At 31.0% G+C, this 20,034-nt stretch overlaps 1 long non-coding RNA gene across 1 annotated transcript in view; it reads left to right on the top strand.

The window, feature by feature from the left end:
• Positions 1–1,968: 1,968 nt before the first annotated feature.
• LOC145249382 (uncharacterized) overlaps positions 1,969–20,034 on the top strand; it is a 452,671-nt gene continuing 434,605 nt past the window's right edge. The window contains exon 1 of the long non-coding RNA XR_013863529.1: positions 1,969–2,859. This is a non-coding gene — a long non-coding RNA (uncharacterized LOC145249382). The remainder of the gene's footprint in view (positions 2,860–20,034) is intronic.

Here is a 20,034-nt window from a genome sequence, read left to right as displayed (position 1 = left end):
TATGACAAGAAATAGAAGAACATAGCAAATGCCACAAGTTGTTTTCAAAGTGAAATCTTTGATGATGAGCTGTGTGACTACTCCTAGTGGATAAATAATAAAAATTAACACAGAATGTTATGGTTGACATGAACAGAGAACAGTCACATTACTCTGAAATTTCTATGTGAGCATTAAAAAAAAATGTCGGATTTATTCAAACAATACTTCTTAGGCAATTTGACAATTTGATCAAAAACGCAATATAGAAAAGAAACACACGCAAAAAAAAACGAAAAAAATGACAAATAGAAAAAAGAAATCCTTTCTCAAAAATGATAGACACATCAATATGGCTAAATGAAACGTCTCCGATCGATCGCATTGTCCGAATTTGATTGAACGAAGAGTCAAACGAATGAAGGAATTGATGTTTAATTTAAGAGCCAAGCATGCCCGCCGTTATGAACCGAATAGTGGAAACACGTGATCTGAAACACATTGTTCGTTGTTTTCTCCAATTACTATCCTTTTATCGGAAGTGCATTCTACTGGGAGTACTTTCAGTGTAATTAACGCGTTTGTCGAAACATTGTTTTAAAAGTTGGTTAAGAGATCGAGTTGATTGCAGTAGCTGGCTTGTGACTTACCCACAATCTTATGACGCACTCGACCGTATGTCTGTTCTGACAGAGATATTTTGACAGTTTTCCATTCAAGAAAATGGATTTTATTTTAAGAAGACAATGAACTTCAGCAAGATTTATGTTGGTAGTAAAATATACTATTTTTAACATATGTTATTTATAACCTAACAAACACACACACACATATATATATATATTTTTTTTTTTTGTTACCGGCCCCCGTGAAGTGTGAAGCCCACGTATTTTTATTAAACACAAAGGATATTAAAAACTCATTGAATAAAACTGTAAGTGACCCATTCTGTATTTTCAGCAAAAGTAACGATGATGTTGAACCACACAAGTGAACCACTTATATGCTGGGAAATGTCAAATTCGGTGGAATTCAGTTATATGAGACAGATGGGTGAATGCAAAACAGCACAGACCGATGAACACTAACACATACAGTAAATCCATTGTTATAAGGGACATAATTACGGATAGCACCGGATACAAAACGGTGTATAAAAGAGCGTCTTGAATTGTCTTGGAGTCAGTTCAGTGGTACGCACTAGCCCAACCGTCTCGCGTCTTACACTCTCCAAGTGTAGTTAGGATTAACCAAGCTCCCAGGACGAGCGTTCCGCTCACACACGCTAAGTTACCTTTTTCCTTTACCTTCATTTACGCGTATATCAACTTCAAGGCGAGCAGCCATTTTGTATTGTGTATTATTTTCGAAGTACGAATAAACCTTTTTGTTACGCATTCCACTCGGCGTATTTTGTCATGTTATTATATACCGTCAAAACGGGATATAACATCCATGAAAATTGAAACTACCTAACTCGAGTCAGCAAATGTTTATCCTGTGGTCAGAAGAACCACTAGGCTAAGATCTGCCACAGTAAAAAAAATAAAGAGTAATCCCAACAGGCAACCGTAGACAAATAAGTCCATCAAGAACAAAGACTTCACACCGATACAGAACTCTATAAACGTTCGAAACCAGATAAATGACGACTTTGAGAAAATTACATTTTATTCAGTTAAAAACATGTTAAAAAGAGCCCGCGGTCAAAGGCATTCGCTGCATTGGATGTAATACTAGCAAATAGGAAAGATGCAGATGAATTGAAAATTAAGATGGACACATGTGCAGAAGAAAAAATTTGCTCTCCTTATGCACATTCCAGTAAATGTTTCTGGAATGTGTAAACCAAAATGGACAACCATGTTTCAACATGACATAGAAAGAAACTGCAGTTCTGATGGCTTACCACGGATCCCATATGAATTCAATGTGTATACAATGGCGAATTGACATTAAGTTCTATGAAGTGACCTCATGCGGACCAACTAAACTAGCACCACCCTCTTGACTTGAAGTTAGTTACCCTATATGCTCCATCCAAAGAACAAAGTGTGCCGCAGTCAATTATTCAGTAGGTGTTTCAGTTGCTCTTTCAATCAATACCCCAATCCAAGAAAGACTTGATGGAAGCATACCCAGATCAATTTGATCGAATTGGTAACTTTGTAGAACAATACCAAATAATCACTTGATAGCTCATGTGCTGAGGAAATGTCCCATCTACAGGTAGTAACCCTGCCTATGCTTAGACCCCAAAGATCTAAACAAGGACATCATGTGTTGCAACCAGAAAACACTGACAATTCTTTTTTTTTTTTTAATTCAATTTTCACCCCAAACAAGGCACGGTGCCACTTTGAAGCAGGGGGCTACTATCAGGGACTTAATTAGCAGGGGCATTATGAAGAGAGATGAGTAGAAAGATGTTTGTTCACATTACACTTGAACTTCTGCATATCAGTACAGTTGGGAAAGCAGAATCGTGGAAGGGAGTTCCAAAGACCTGCAGTTCTGGGGAAGAAACTATTGGAGTAAAAGGCTTTCTTGCACCTAGGGATCTCTACTGTAAAGGGATGAGACTTAGTAGCTTGTCGGGTTTGTTGGGGGTAGTTACGTCGGGGAGGTACAAGTGTTTGCAGTTCATCAGAGAATTCACCATTAAAGTATTTGTAGAACAGGCAGAGGGGTGCAACATCTCGTCGATGGGACAGAGGCTGAAGCCTAGATGACAGTTCAGGACCTATCAGGTTGGCGACTCTCTTTTGAACCCTGTCCAGGAGCGAGAGACAAGCAGCAGATGCACCAGCCCAGATGTGACAACAGTACTCCATACATGGGCGAATGGTGGCCTTATAGAGGTATAGGATACTGTCAGGCGTAAGTAGTTTTCTAGCATGGTAGAGGGAGCCAACATTCCTTGCAGCAGTCTCGGCAATGCTCTCAATGTATCTATTCCAGTTCATATTCCCTGTAAACGTTAGGCTGAGGAGTTTAAAAGAAGTACTTTCAGGCAATGTGTTCTTGGCCATTGCTATTAGTGGTAGAGAAGGTTTCTTGTAGTTATTGAAGGAAACAAGCTTAGTTTTAGCAGCATTGAATGTGACCATCCATTTTTGTCCCCATTCCACTACAGATTGGAGGTCATCCTCTAGTGTTTCTGCCATTTCCTTGGATATGTGTTCATTTGTTTTCCCCTCATATCTGTTATAGAGAGTGGTGTCATCGGCAAATATACCCATCTCCGAAATAATTTTATCAGGGAGGTCATTTATGAATATCAGGAATAATAGAGGTCCAAGGATAGACCCCTGAGGTACTCCCGCATTTATGTCATATTGTTTCCTACAAACTATCTGGCGCTAAATTCTTCTCTAAGCTTGATGCCAAAAAACAGCTACTGCTCTATCAAGGTATAAAGAGAGCCATAGTTTAAGTACCTTCAACTTTTTCTTAAGAAGATATTGTTTTCAAAGAATGTCCTTTGTTCTAAGACGTTTTCCGACAGAAGATAAATATGATCATAGAAAAGTAAGGAATTTTAGCATTGATCAATGATTGTCTTTGGCATTGATCAATGACGTCATTGTCTTTGGCATTGATCAATGACGTCATTATCTTTTGCAAAAACAAAGAGGAATACGACCACAACCTACGGATGTCGATGGGGACAGCGCAAACTGCAGGTCTCACATCTAACAGTAATAAATGTGCTATCAACCAAAAGAAGTCAAATTCTTCAGTGTTATCTTCAATAAGAATGGGATGCACTCAGATCCCCAAAAAGTGGAGGAAATAAATCACTCGCCAACTTAACAGATCTACAAAAGGTAGAAGGAATCCTTACCTAAATGGCATCTTTCATTCCTAAACTTTTGGACCTCATGGCAAACTCCTGAAGAAGGAAGCTGTAAAGATGAAGACAAGAAGTCTCATTTTAACATTTAATGACGGCTTTATTGATTATCTTCGTGAGGAAAAAGTTTAGTATTGGAAAGAGTTCCTGTGTAAAGATGTTGATGAATTATTAGAAAGGCCTGTTGTAAAAGAGAAGAGTTGATGTGTGTGTGTGTGTGTGTGTGTGTGTGTGTGTGTGTGTGTGTGTGTGTGTGTGTGTTGAAATTATGATTTATAGTCATAATGGATTATTTGTCTCCTTCAAGTTAGTAGTAGATTAGAGACAGTATTCTAGGATGAGAAAGAGAGTTTATGTTTGTACTGCATTCAAGATGAAGACAAGAAGTGTTGGATTATTTGTATTCACATCTTTGTCGAACTCCAAACTCAAAGGTTCTGGTGAGTTTTGTTGAGTCCTGTAGAGGACTAGGATATATAAATCCTAATCCCGTTACAAAAGAAAAATAATGAAACGAATGGAATGAAGGAAACAAAGAATCGATTGCTGGAATAGATAAACGTGTTGTTTATTTACTGTTGAAAGAATGAATGTTTTAGATATAACACGTGTTCATGTCCGCGCGGGTGTAACCATCATTTGTTGCAGGATTGGTAGTATAGAAGGAAAAAGGAAAGGTTTGTTCATCTCACGTTCGGGTCACTGTCGTTTGTTCGCGTGTGGGAAGAGAAGTGAGTAATGTAATGGAACGAGAAATGGCAGTCCATCATGTAGACAAAGAAAAGGATAGAGGGTTGACATCAGTTAAACTGTGCACCATGTTAGCCGTCAGCTACGTGGTGGTATTCTCTGGCACAAGTAGTAGATAGAGAGAGAAAGAGTGAGAATGAGAAAAAGTCAATCCAGGCCATGGAGAGAGAAAGCGTATAAAGTGTACGTACGGTCTGATAGCTTTTTGTCCCACATAGTAGCAAGTGGTGTGAGGTACGTGCGTGCGCGTGCATGCCAAAAAGGCATGTAGACCACCCAGCTAGGAAGCTGGTCTGAAAAGAAAGGGTTGGAAACAGATTGTCTCTTCCTTTTATAGGTGTTTCCGGTGTGTCTTTTGTGCATTGTGTGGATTTCCTTTGAAAGGGGAAGTGACGTTGTCCTTGTGTGCGTGTATGTGAGTACATGTGTGTACGTTAGCATGTGTGTATATACACGTGAATGTGAGTGCATGTACGCGAACGTGAATATATGTACGTGTGTGGACGTGGGCGCGTATGTGAACGTGTGTTTTTGTGTGAGACTAGGTTCTGTTGAGTTCTGTTGAGTCCCGAGAGAGAAGTTGGGGACAGGTTTGTGCCACCTGCAGTTGTTGTCAGTCCAAGATCTGGGAAGAAAGAGAGAGAAAGGGCGTTGCGGTTTCACCTTTTATAAGCTCGGTCACATAACTGAGAGCTGGCTTCTGATTGGACAACTAGAAAGGAAGTTTATTCAAAATTTCGAGCCACAAGAATTTGTTCCTGCTAGTGTTCCTTGTAAACATGTCTGCTACAAATACCCTCTTGTTTGGATTGGTTTCCGGAGGAAAATCAAATAAAGTTTATCAAAGTAAAAGAAAGGTTCTTTTATGTGCATCATTTTGTGACGGTAAGATTAATATTAGAAAATGCAAAGTAGTGAGGATTTTGAATATGTCCGTCTGTGACATTTGTTTGTAAAATCCGCTTTTGTCAGCATGAGGTTTGTTGCTTTTGACTGATGTTCAAATTCGTTTTCGCGGAATTGTTGTACAATTTCTTTAAATTTGAACTATTTCCGTTGAATTTGAAGTCGGTAAGTTGCTGTTGCTTGCTGTTAAACGTCGTTGACAAATTGTTTTGTTGACAGGTTTACTTCCGGTGGAGGTTATCGAGTTTTTTTTGGGGGGGGGGGAAAAAGTTTATGAGGGAGATTACTTTATCGTCATGGATATTTACACCACGTGTGTTTATGGCGTCGATTTGACCCATTTTTTTCTTTTTTATTAAATATCTCAGATGAGTGTGATGCAGGAAGAGAAAAAGGCAGTTTTAGTTAAAAAAAAAAAAAGAAGTCTGGCGGAATAAAAATTAGCATTTTTATTTTTGTTTTGTTACTGCGAAACATACTGTTGAAACACTTTTTAGCATTTCTAGTGAAATGTGTTACAGCTAAAAATATTTTTCAGCTTTTTTTGTAACACTTTTTAGCATTTCTAGTGAAATGTGTTACAGCTAAAAATATTTTTCAGCTTTTTTTGTAACACTTTTTAGCATTTCTAGTGAAATGTGTTACAGCTAAAAATATTTTTCAGCTTTTTTTGTAACACTTTTTAGCATTTCTAGTGAAATGTGTTACAGCTAAAAATATTTTTCAGCTTTTTTTGTAACACTTTTTAGCATTTCTAGTGAAATGTGTTACAGCTAAAAATATTTTTCAGCTTTTTTTGTAACAAGTGTCCATTTAGAAATGATTTTGATTTTCTGTAAAAACTGTTTTTCCTTGTTTTGTTTCAGGAAAATGTATCATTGAAGTGTGTTTCATCATTTCCCGTGAAATGTGTGCAGTTAAAATGTTTTACGTTCATGGAATTGAAATGTACAGTTTTGAAGGAAAAAAATCTTACGGCAACAGGAAGTGTCAGCGGCACTGAAAGTTTTATTTTTTTTCTTTTCTGAAGGCCTGGGTGAGTTCTGTTGCATCCCAAGAGAGAAGTTGCAGACAAGTCTGTGCCATGTGGAGTTGCTATCAAACCTCCGCGAGGAGAATTGGGACCTTGAGGAGGCTCAATGCTACTCAAATTCCAGTATAAACTAATGGCCACTGCCAGCGAGAAATCAATGGTAAATGGCTGTTGTGATGATGCAAATTTATTTGCAAATGCTATCGATGGAGGTGGAGAGAGCTGGACGTTTGGGGAGATTTGTTGTCACTCAGCATCCAGAGAACACAACAGGTTTCCAATCAGATCGGTTATTGACTTGTGTGAAAGCTCCATGTGAGCCAATAATAATAATAATAATAATAATAATAATAATAGTAATAATAATAATAATAATTATAATAGTAATAATAATAATAATAGTAATTCGTTTTCGCCTTCTTGTTTGTATTATCATTTTGTTATTATTATTATTATTATTATTATTATTATGGTTATTATTATTATTATTATTATTATTATTATTATTGTTGTTATTATTATTATTATTATTATTATTATTATTATAAAAAAAGAAAGCGTGTTGCAGTTCCACCGTCTATAAACATGGTCACATGACTGAGAGTTGACTTCTGATTCGACAAGCCAGAAAAAAAGTTTATTCAAAATATCAATTCACTCCTGCTAATATTCCTTGCAACTGTGTCTGCTATGAGTGAACCAATATTCACCAGAAATGGTTTCAAGAGGTAAAGAATTCTATATGCAAGGAAATGCTACTCTGTTATTATGACCCATCTAAAAATTCTATAATACAAGTCAATGCATCATCTAGAGGCTTGGGAACCACCTTAATGCAATATGGCAAACCCATAATCTTTGCTTCAAAATCCCTGACCCAAACAGAAATAACACTATGCAAATATTGAGCAGAATATTCAGATGTGAACGATTTTGCCGATGCATTTACAGCTGCTCGTTCGAAGTTGAAAGTGATCACAAACTTTTGGGAATGATCTGTCTCAAGAACCTAACCGCTGTACCTCTTTGACTTCAACCAATGTAAATAAGACTCTAGAAATACGATATGATTATTAAATATCGTCCATGCAAGGACATGCTACTAGCAGATAGACTACCTAGATTTCCTAACAAAACAAAAAAAGAAGTTGTGGGGAGCTTGGTTGACATTCACCGATGCCTGGTATCACGGTCGTGATGTGAGCATAGCTAAATGTTTCCAAATCCCCAACAAAAATATGAAAATAAATGGTTATCAGAAATGGCATTAAGACAAAGGCGAATTTAAAAGTTCAACATGATTTAACAATATAAGAAAGGCGAATGATGTTATTGTGTTGATGTATTTTTATTTGTGCGTGTGCTGGTTTAGCACGAGAGTCATGAAAGTGATAAAGCTTAAATGTTCAAGAAAGGAACATTTTGGCAATAAAGTTAATGTTTGTAACATCGTGTATGGTCGCTAGGACTCTATATGTGTATTTGTATTTAATCTGATAGGTTTCGTGATGAGTTCGTTGATAGAGAGAAAAGTGTTCTATGTATTTAAAGATAGAATTGACACATTGCCGGCCAGCTGAAGGAGACGATAATTCCTTGTTCGTGCGCGCACGTGTTTACAGCAGCAGTCGTTGTAGTAGTTAGAAGGGAAGTTTGTTTTGCACTCACGTTAGGCCTGGGGGCCAAAGCCCCCCGGCGATGTTTACTGTTCAGCAGACCAGTTAGAAAGAAGGTATGATGGTTTCAGGTTTTGCCTTTTATAAACTCTGTCACGTGATAGAGAGCTGGCTTGTGATTGGACAAGCCAGGCGGAAATGAATTTGTGATGAGATCGTTGATAGAGAAAAGAGTGTTCCATGAATTAAAGATAGAATTGACACATTGCCGGCCGGCTGAAGGAGACGATAATTCCTTGTTCGTGCGCACACCTGCTTACAACAGTAGTCATCAAAACAAAAGAGAAAGAAAAGGCAAAGTCCCCAGGGTGTTGACGTGGGTGAGTACGAGTTGTATTAAAGAATGTTCGTTTCAGGGTATCACACGTGGAAACAAATAGCAGTTAGAAGAGAAGTTTGTTTTGTATTCACATTAGGCTTGGGGGCCAAAGCCCCCTGGCGATGTTTGCTGTTGGGCAGACCAGTTAGAAAGAGAGTTAATGGTTTCAGGTTTTGCCTTTTATAAACTCTGTCACGTGATAGAGAGCTGGCTTGTGATTGGACAAGCCAGGTGGAAATTAATTTCAAATCTCGAAGTTGTGAGATGTTGCCCTGCTTGTTAGTAAAGGCTGTTGGCTGCTACAAGTTTTTACGATCGCAAAAATTGTGTGTGTGTAAACCACGGATGTATGCAGGACCAAAATGTTGCTTGTAAAATCACTTAATATTTGTAGGAAGTCGCTACAAAGTCATTGATTTAGACATTAAATTAAACTTCATACAATTCTTTGTTGAGAAAATAATGCAGATGCTGACATGACAGATTCTTCAAGAGTGGTCAGAATCTTACAGAGAACCACGTAAAGACATTCAGCTGTTCTGGTCTTATCGAGATATTTCTATAGGGAATGGTATTTTACTCATGTACGGCATAATCACGTTGACACACTGTTTCCTGTTAGATCACTGAGGTTAAGCAACGTTGAACCTGTTCAATACTAAAATGGGTGACCATTTGAGACTTCCAGGTGCTATATGTGCTCTCCACTTATCTCGGCATTGTTTCCAGTCGTCCTGGTCTTCTCCTTGTCACTGGACTCAAGCAGTATCAATTCAGGAGAAGTGTGGTTGTAGATTGTGCAACCCTTGCCTCATAATTACACACACAGCTGCCCCTATGAGGGTATCCTTTGTCTTTCGAGACTGAATGGAGGTATCGATCGATCGATACTTTACTCAAAGGTGATAAAGTATTGACCTTGAATCAATGAAACCTGATAAATACAAGCTCATGGCGAAAACCTGTATTTTCTGGAACACTATAAAAAGTGACAAAGTAATACACCATATGTGAAGAACACCAGACATCCCTCATGCCGCATGACATCCCAGTATGACCATAGCAAGTCGTTACCACTGCTATCTTCAATTTGACCAGGCACAACTACCTCCTCATTGTGGATTACTTTTCAAAACTAATGGAATTTTTCAGTGAGGAAGTTATTAGTCTGACGAAGCAAATCTTTGCTGAGCAATGAATCCAAGAAAGGCTTATCAGCAACAATGAGTCACATTTTAACTTTCAGCATTTCAAAGAATTTGTCAAAGAATTTGATTTTGAGCACATCACTTCTTCCTCCAGATTTCCTCCACTCGAAAGGCATGGCAGAACAAGATGGCCATGAAAAAGTCATAATAGGCAACCGAGACATAGACATGAATCTACTATATTTCCGATCTATCCCAATGGATCATGCCATTCTGATCTATCAGAAGTACTATTCAATCGTAAGCTGGTTAACAATCTCCCCACCAAATGCCTCAACAACAATACCAGAGGAGGATGGGGGGCAAATGAGAGAAGAATACAAAGTTGGAGCACCTCTTCTGAAGCCAAGCCTGGGTCTCTTTCGACTTGTGGGCTGACGCTGAGTCCTGCTGCCATACCCATGGTCTGTAAGCGGCCACCTGATTGCACCAGGGAATCACACCACTTTGCAGCACATCTAGGTACACTTTGGTGTTGACTTTCAAGCCGGCTTCGAAGATATGAGATGATGTGGCCCTCCCTTGGAATCACACCAAAGATGATAACTGTGGCTGGAAACTTTGTTTTCATAACTCTGGGCACGTCCCTGCTATTCATGGCAATCCAGCGATGCATTTTGAGGGTGCTGGCAATGGTCCTGTTGTCATAACTTGGATTGGTAGAAAGCATGAGTTGTACAGCGGCGCATATCCAATCTTGCTCGTTGAACATTGTGTCACTTTCAGACATGATAGAAGGCTCCTATTGTTCTTGAAGTTTATAGACAACTGACCAACTAGTAGATGGTCTGTAAAAAAAAAAAGAAAACCAGTTTTTATCGAATAAAAAAGGAATCATGTCGTCTTTTCTAGGATGACAATTTTATTGTTTTATCCTGTAAGCCGTGTCGTGTCATAAGACTTACCCCAAGATATGACCTATAAGAAAGTTATATAAGGTAGCTTTCTAAAGTGAAATATACACAAAGAATTTTTTTGTAAAAGAGGGGATGTCATGAGATGAGTTACCCTTCCTTGGATAGGAGTTATTTGCCCTTGAATAAAAAAGGGGTTCACCTGCTTTTCGGATGCGTTCCTCGTAAACTACACATGCCCTTGTGTGGTTACTTTAGTAACCAAACTTTAACACATTCTACTCTAAAAGCTTCCTCCCTTGAATTGCTAGATTTTGGAATTCCCTCCCTGTTTATTGCTTTCCTTATAGTACTAACCTGCAGAAATTTAAATGTAATGTGAACAGACATCTTGCTGCTCAACTTGCTACAACTCCCTGTTAAACAATTTTTTTTCAAACTTTAAGGGCAGTTTTTTTAGTTTTTAACCTTTTATTGCCAAAATTTATGCAATAAATAAATTTTGAATCCTGAAACCCACACAAAAGGTAATGTTTTAATCTCTATTTATAGGAAGGTAAAAATAAATTGATGGGTAGAACCGAAGATCTCAAGGTTTTGGCTTCGATATTTTTGATGTCATCTATTTTCTTAGTTGGGAATTCATTAAAATTGAAAAATTGGTACATGAAGGGTCACCAGATTTTTATCTATTTGTCAACTGTTTCGTGAATGGACATACACGAATCGTTCACATGACAACTATTTTATGTTAAGAATAAGTAGGTTTGTAAAAACTTTTTAAAGTTGTGGCAAGCTAGACTAATAGTTATCATACTTGACTCACTGTCTTTAGGGTTTGGTTTTGATCTCAGCTCAAGTAATATTTTTATTTTATTTTTACTTACTTTGTATTTGAGTACCTCACTTGGAATTTTACATTGAATAATAGCGTTAAGTTTATGGGCATCTTTGTATTGACCTGCAAGAATAGCTCATTCACTCAGTCAAATGGAATTCTTATAATTTGAATATCTGCAAAAACATTTTAAACTAACTATTCTTTTGATGAAATAAAATTACAGAAATTAAAGAAGTTAAAAGTCAAAGAATTTTGCCCTTAACTCTGATCAGCTGGCACTTTTTCGTACCCAATTTTCCACAAGTGATGCAAAAGTTTTTGTGCGGATCGAACAGTCGGCAACTGGACATGCATATTTTGAGTTAAGTTTAATGTCTTCACGTGGAACAAAAAAGTAGAGTATTTCAGGCAAGCATTTATTTCATCTGCTGGTGTTGATTGATGATTAACAGGTAACATTTGTCTGAAATCTCCTGCAAGCAATATTACTGCATTCCCAAATGGTCTGACATTTATTTCATCTTCTGAAAAAAAAAAAGCAATGCTTGCATGCATATGCCTGAGTTTCCTTCTGTTTTTTTTTTTACTTCATTTTTTTTAATGAACTTAATGTTATGCTTAATACCAGGCTAAGCTGTGTACATGTGCTAGTTTAAAAATAAAAAAAAAAATTATCCATTTTGTTAAGTTTCTCATATTTAATTTAAAAATAGTTTCTCAACAAAATCAACAACAAAAAACTTGCATTAAAAAATTTCATAATTCTAGTTTTGTTGCAAAAAAAAATCTTTTTGATTTTTAATTCGGTTCTGAAATTGCATTTGTCTGCCCTTGATATGCACTCTTCAAATGTCCCACTAAAAACCAAAACGTTACATAACTGTGTTTTTGGACAATTTTTTTTTGTCTTAATTTTTGAAGAATTCTTTGGAAGGGGAGACAATTCATAAAGACTTTATCTGAATATGTCAATAACATGTTTTACTTAAAACTCAAACAAATATACTAAAGTAATATAATAGCACAAAATAAAACATTAATTATTTGAACATTTATTGAATTAATTTCTAATAATACAAGAATATAAATCATTTGAACATTTATGAAATTAAACTAAAATTAAGAAAATTCTAATGACACAAAATGAAATATTAATTTTTTGAACATTTATTAAATTAAATTAAAATAAAGAAAATTCTAATAACATAAAATAAAACATTAATTATTTGAATATTTATTGAATTCAATTAAAATAAAGAAAATTCTAATAACACAAAATAAAACATTAATTTTTAGAACATTTATTGAATTAAAATAAAATTAAGAAAATTCTAATAACACAAAATAAAGCATTAATTTTTTGAACATTTATTGAATTAAAATAAAATTAAGAAAATTCTTATAACACAAAATAAAACATTAATTTTTTGAACATTTATTGAATTAAATTACAATAAAGAAAATTCTAATAACACAAAATAAAACATTAATTTTTTGAACATTTATTGAATTAAATTACAATAAAGAAAATTCTAATAACACAAAATAAAACATTAATTTTTTGAACATTTATTGAATTAAATTAAAATAAAGAAAATTTTAATAATACAATAAACATTCATTATCTGGACATTTATTATGGGTTCTCTCCTGAATGTGCTGCGGCCATTGCGCATAAAAATCACTTTTTCTATTGCGTCCAACATAACAGATGTACTGAGACTAAAGCCACTTTCAGGACTGCCAGCAACCACTGTAAAAGAGTAACGAAGAATGTGAGAGAGTTGTATGTTCAGTCCGTCAAGTCCAAAGTGACTGAGCAGCAGCTTGGTCCCCACCAGTTTTGGCAAATAGCAAACAGGATCCTGAACAGAAGCATGTGTTCTATCCCAACTATCATCAATGGACCTGAGATAATCTCATCAGGATCAGACAAAGTTAAACTCCTTGCCCAGAACTTTGCAGCTAATTCTAACCTATGCGACCAAGGCTGCAAACCCCCGGTATTTCCTCCCATATCAAAAAATATGCTATGCGAGATACAAATATCTGTGTTTGATGTTACCAAGTTAATCAAAAACCTTGATTCCAGTAAAGCAACTGTCCCTGACTGCATTCCAATTATAGTGCTTAAAAATCTTCAACCAGAACTACCTCCCATGCTTACAAAGCTGTTTAAGCCTTGTCTTATAGAGAATTGCTTCCCATCACCCTGGAAAACCTCATCAGTATGATCGGTCATCTCCTTCTCAGTACAGACCAATAAGTCTCCTGTGCATCATGAGTAAGTTGCTGGAATCCATATTAAATAAAGAAGTAGTCAACCACCTTAGCAAAAATAACCTTCCTAGTGACATGTAATATGGTTTCCGTTCTGCTAGATCTACAGCAGATGTGCTTACAATTATATCTCATAGGATTAGCAAATCTCTCGACGGAGGCTTCTTTTTTAGGGCAATTGCTTTAGACATATCTAACAGGTTTGATAGAGTATTGCATAAAGGTCTACTTCACAAGATCTCCGACTAAGGTATAGTCAGAAATGTCTTCTCAATTATTAAATCATTTCTCTCGGATAGGTTCATAAAAGTAGTGGTTGATAGGCAGAAGTCAGAAGCTCATAGTATTAATGCTGGAATCCATCAGGTGTCCATCCTAGGTCCAACTCTCTTCCTGATCTACATCAAATTACATCCTAAGATCATGGGTAGACATTTATGCTCACGACACTGCCATCTATGGCAGCACATCAAAGGCTGTAAATAATCAAGTTCTCTCTGATTCTCTCTCCTCTGATCTTGAGCATGTGGTACAATGGGGAAAAAGTGGCTGGTTCATTTTAATGCGTCTAAAACCATACTGTTATTTTACATCATCAACTCTCTGATGCCCATCTGGCATCAAATGAAATAAATAGTTCTCGCTTTGGGGAGGCTCCATGTTTTGACAGCTCTTGGGCTTTACCTTTACTCTTGATCTGAAATAGAACACATACATCAAATCTGTTGCCAAGGTCGCTGAAAAAATGCTGAGATCCTTCTACGTCTCCAGTAGATATCTCACTGCTGATGCAATTCTCTATATAAAAGCCAAGTACGTCCAAGGATGGAGTACTGCTGCCACATCTGGGCAGGAGCTGCTAAAAACAGCTTATCCTGCCTTGACAGAGATCAAAATAGATTTTGTAGCCTAGTAGGGGATGCCCTTTTCTCTTCTCTGCAACCTCTTTCTCGCAGAAGAGACGTTGCAAGCCTATCTCTGCTTTATCGTTATTTTCATGACAAGTGCTCGTCTGAGCTCCGATCTATGCCCCCCATCACCAAACATTCGTGAGAAACACTTGTCTATCTGAAAACACTATCAATAATTTCCCCCACTCTTTATCTGTGCCTAAACCTAAACGTAGATTCCATGAACAAAGCTTCTTTCTTAGAACTGCACGCCTGTGGAACTTTCTTCCATTTGCCTGCTTTCCAGCTGACTATAATATGGTCATCTTCAAGTCCAATGTAAACAAGTTTTTGATGAGCCGTTCCCCTTAAGTAATCCAATTTATTAAATTTACAATAACGATTACTATGATATTGTCCCATTGACTGCTGTACATTCTTTAACCCTTATTCTCAAGTGGCTTCTGGGCCTTGATTAGTGGTGACTTCTTTGAAAAAAATATTCAAATAATTAATGTTTTACTTTATGTTATTTGAACTTTCTTAATTTTATTTTAATTCAATAAATGTTCAAATAATTAATGTTTTATTTTATTGGAAGAAAGTTCCACGGGTGCGCAGTTCTAAGAAAGAAGCTTTTTTCATGGAATCTACATTTAGGTTTAGGACCTGATAAAGAGTGGAGGAATTACTGATAGTGTTTTCAGATAGACAAGTGTTTCTCGTGGATGTTCGGTGATGGGGGGGGGGGCATAGATTGGAGCTCAAACGAGCACTTGTCATGAAAATAACGAGAAATTTAATTTTAATTTTATTAAATTTTATTTTAATTCAAATAATTAATGTCTTATTTTGTGTTATTTGAATTTTATTAATTTTATTTTAATTTAATAAATGTTCAAATAATTAATGTTTTATTTTGTGTAATTAGAATTTTTAAAATTTTATTTGAATTCAATAAATGTTCAAATAATTAATGTTTTATTTTGTGTAATTAGAATTTTCTTAATTTCATTTTAATTCAATAAATGTTCAAATAATTAATGTTTTATTTTATGAATTAGAATTTTCTTGATTTTATTTTAATTCAATAAATGTTCAAATAATTAATGTTTTATTTTGTGTTATTAGAATTTTCTTAATTTTATTTTAATTCAATAAATGTTCAAATAATTAATGTTTTATTTTGTGTTATTAGAATTTTTTAAATTTTATTTTAATTAAATAAATGTTCAAATAATTAATGTTTTATTTTGTGTAATTAGAATTTTCTTAATTTTATTTTGATTCAATAAATGTTCAAATAATTAATGTTTTATTTTGTGGTATTTGAATTTTCTTAATTTTATTTTAATTCAAATAATTAATGTTTTATTTTGTGTAATAAGAATTTTTAAAATTTTATTTTAATTCAATAAATGTTCAAATAATTAATGTTTTATTTGTGTTATTTGAATTTTCTTAATTTTATTTTAATTCAATAAATGTTCAAATAATTAATGTTTTATTTTGTGTAATTGGAATTTTCTTAATTTTATTTTAATTCAAATAATTAATGTTTTATTTTGTGTAATTAGAATTTTCTTAATTTTATTTTAATTCAATAAATGTTCAAATAATTAATGTTTTATTTGGTGTTATTTGAATTTTCTTAATTTCATTTTAATTCAATAAATGTTCAAATAATTAATGTTTTATTTTGTGTAAATTAAAATTTTCTTAATTTAATTTTAATTCAATAAATGTTCAAATAATTAATGTTTTATTTTGTGTTATTTGAATTTTCTTAATTTCATTTTAATTCAATAAATGTTCAAATAATTAATGTTTTATTTTGTGTTATTTGAATTTTCTTTATTTCATTTTAATTCAATAAATGTTCAAATAATTAATGTTTTATTTTGTGTAATTAGAATTTTCTTAATTTTATTTTAATTCAAATAATTAATGTTTTATTTTGTGTAATTAGAATTTTCTTAATTTTATTTTAATTCAAATAATTAATGTTTTATGTTGTGTAATCAGAATTTTTAAAATTTTATTTTAATTCAATAAATGTTCAAATAATTAATGTTTTATTTTGTGTTATTTGAATTTTCTTAATTTTATTTTAATTCAATAAATGTTCAAATAATTAATTTTTATTTTGTGTAATTAGAATTTTCTTAATTTTATTTTAATTCAATAAATGTTCAAATAATTAATGTTTTATTTTGTGCAATTAGAATTTTCTTAATTTCATTTTAATTCAATAAATGTTCAAATAATTAATGTTTTATTTGGTGTTATTTGAATTTTCTTAATTTCATTTTAATTCAATAAATGTTCAAATAATTAATGTTTTATTTTGTGTAAATTAGAATTTTCTTAATTTTATTTTAATTAAAATAATTAATGTTTTATTTTGTGTAATTAGAATTTTCTTAATTTCATTTTAATTCAATAAATGTTCAAATAATTAATGTTTTATTTTGTGAAATTAGAATTTTCTTAATTTAATTTTAATTCAATAAATGTTCAAATAATTAATGTTTTATTTTGTGTTATTTGAATTTTCTTAATTTTATTTTAATTCAATAAATGTTCAAATAATTAATGTTTTATTTTGTGTAATTAGAATTGTCTTAATTTTATTTTAATTCAAATAATTAATGTTTTATTTTGTGTAATTAGAATCTTCTTAATTTTATTTTAATTCAATAAATGTTCAAATAATTAATGTTTTATTTTGTGTTATTAGAATTTTCTTAATTTCATTTTAATTCAATAAATGTTCAAATAATTAATGTTTTATTTTGTGTAAATTAGAATTTTCTTAATTTTATTTTAATTCAAATAATTAATGTTTTATTTTGTGTAATTAGAATTTTCTTAATTTCATTTTAATTCAATAAATGTTCAAATAATTAATGTTTTATTTGGTGTTATTTGAATTTTCTTAATTTCATTTTAATTCAATAAATGTTCAAATAATTAATGTTTTATTTTGTGTAAATTAGAATTTTCATAATTTTATTTTAATTAAAATAATTAATTTTTATTTTGTGTAATTAGAATTTTCTGAATTTTATTTTAATTCAATAAATGTTCAAATAATTAATGTTTTATTTTGTGCAATTAGAATTTTCTTAATTTCATTTTAATTCAATAAATGTTCAAATAATTAATGTTTTATTTTGTGTGAATTAGAATTTTCTGAATTTTATTTTAATTCAATAAATGTTCAAATAATTAATGTTTTATTTTGTGTTATTAGAATATTTAAAATTTTATTTTAATTCAATAAATGTTCAAATAATTAAGGTTTTATATTGTGTAATTAGAATTTTCTTAATTTTATTTTAATTCAATAAATGTTCAAATAATTAATGTTTTATTTTGTGGTATTTGAATTTTCTTAATTTGATTTTAATTCAAATAATTAATGTTTCATTTTGTGTAATTAGAATTTTCTTAATTTTATTTTAATTCAATAAATGTTCAAATAATTAATGTTTTATTTTGTGTAATTAAAATTTTCTTAATTTCATTTTAATTCAATAAATGTTCAAATAATTAATGTTTTATTTTGTGTAATTGGAATTTTCTTAATTTTATTTTAATTCAAATAATTAATGTTTTATTTTGTGTAATTAGAATTTTCTTAATTTTATTTTAATTCAATAAATGTTCAAATAATTAATGTTTTATTTGGTGTTATTTGAATTTTCTTAATTTCATTTTAATTCAATAAATGTTCAAATAATTAATGTTTTATTTTGTGTAAATTAAAATTTTCTTAATTTAATTTTAATTCAATAAATGTTCAAATAATTAATGTTTTATTTTGTGCAATTAGAATTTTCTTAATTTCATTTTAATTCAATAAATGTTCAAATAATTAATGTTTTATTTGGTGTTATTTGAATTTTCTTAATTTCATTTTAATTCAATAAATGTTCAAATAATTAATGTTTTATTTTGTGTAAATTAGAATTTTCTTAATTTTATTTTAATTAAAATAATTAATGTTTTATTTTGTGTAATTAGAATTTTCTTAATTTCATTTTAATTCAATAAATGTTCAAATAATTAATGTTTTATTTTGTGAAATTAGAATTTTCTTAATTTAATTTTAATTCAATAAATGTTCAAATAATTAATGTTTTATTTTGTGTTATTTGAATTTTCTTAATTTTATTTTAATTCAATAAATGTTCAAATAATTAATGTTTTATTTTGTGTAATTAGAATTGTCTTAATTTTATTTTAATTCAAATAATTAATGTTTTATTTTGTGTAATTAGAATCTTCTTAATTTTATTTTAATTCAATAAATGTTCAAATAATTAATGTTTTATTTTGTGTTATTAGAATTTTCTTAATTTCATTTTAATTCAATAAATGTTCAAATAATTAATGTTTTATTTTGTGTAAATTAGAATTTTCTTAATTTTATTTTAATTCAAATAATTAATGTTTTATTTTGTGTAATTAGAATTTTCTTAATTTCATTTTAATTCAATAAATGTTCAAATAATTAATGTTTTATTTGGTGTTATTTGAATTTTCTTAATTTCATTTTAATTCAATAAATGTTCAAATAATTAATGTTTTATCTTGTGTAAATTAGAATTTTCATAATTTTATTTTAATTAAAATAATTAATTTTTATTTTGTGTAATTAGAATTTTCTGAATTTTATTTTAATTCAATAAATGTTCAAATAATTAATGTTTTATTTTGTGCAATTAGAATTTTCTTAATTTCATTTTAATTCAATAAATGTTCAAATAATTAATGTTTTATTTTGTGTGAATTAGAATTTTCTGAATTTTATTTTAATTCAATAAATGTTCAAATAATTAATGTTTTATTTTGTGTTATTAGAATATTTAAAATTTTATTTTAATTCAATAAATGTTCAAATAATTAAGGTTTTATATTGTGTAATTAGAATTTTCTTAATTTTATTTTAATTCAATAAATGTTCAAATAATTAATGTTTTATTTTGTGGTATTTGAATTTTCTTAATTTGATTTTAATTCAAATAATTAATGTTTCATTTTGTGTAATTAGAATTTTCTTAATTTTATTTTAATTCAATAAATGTTCAAATAATTAATGTTTTATTTTGTGTAATTAAAATTTTCTTAATTTCATTTTAATTCAATAAATGTTCAAATAATTAATGTTTTATTTTGTGAAATTAGAATTTTCTTAATTTAATTTTAATTCAATAAATGTTCAAATAATTAATGTTTTATTTTGTGTTATTTGAATTTTCTTAATTTCATTTTAATTCAATAAATGTTCAAATAATTAATGTTTTATTTTGTGTAATTAGAATTTTCTTAATTTTATTTTAATTCAATTAATTAATGTTTTATTTTGTGTAATTAGAATTTTCTTAATTTCATTTTAATTCAATAAATGTTCAAATAATTAATGTTTTATTTGGT

The sequence above is a fragment of the Euprymna scolopes genome, chromosome 28 (assembly GCF_053919585.1).
Source record: "Euprymna scolopes isolate OS-2025 chromosome 28, ASM5391958v1, whole genome shotgun sequence".
Classification (NCBI taxonomy): domain Eukaryota; kingdom Metazoa; phylum Mollusca; class Cephalopoda; order Sepiida; family Sepiolidae; genus Euprymna; species Euprymna scolopes.
The sequence above is the reverse complement of the archived record's forward strand: the minus strand, read 5'-3'. Positions and strand labels throughout refer to the sequence as shown.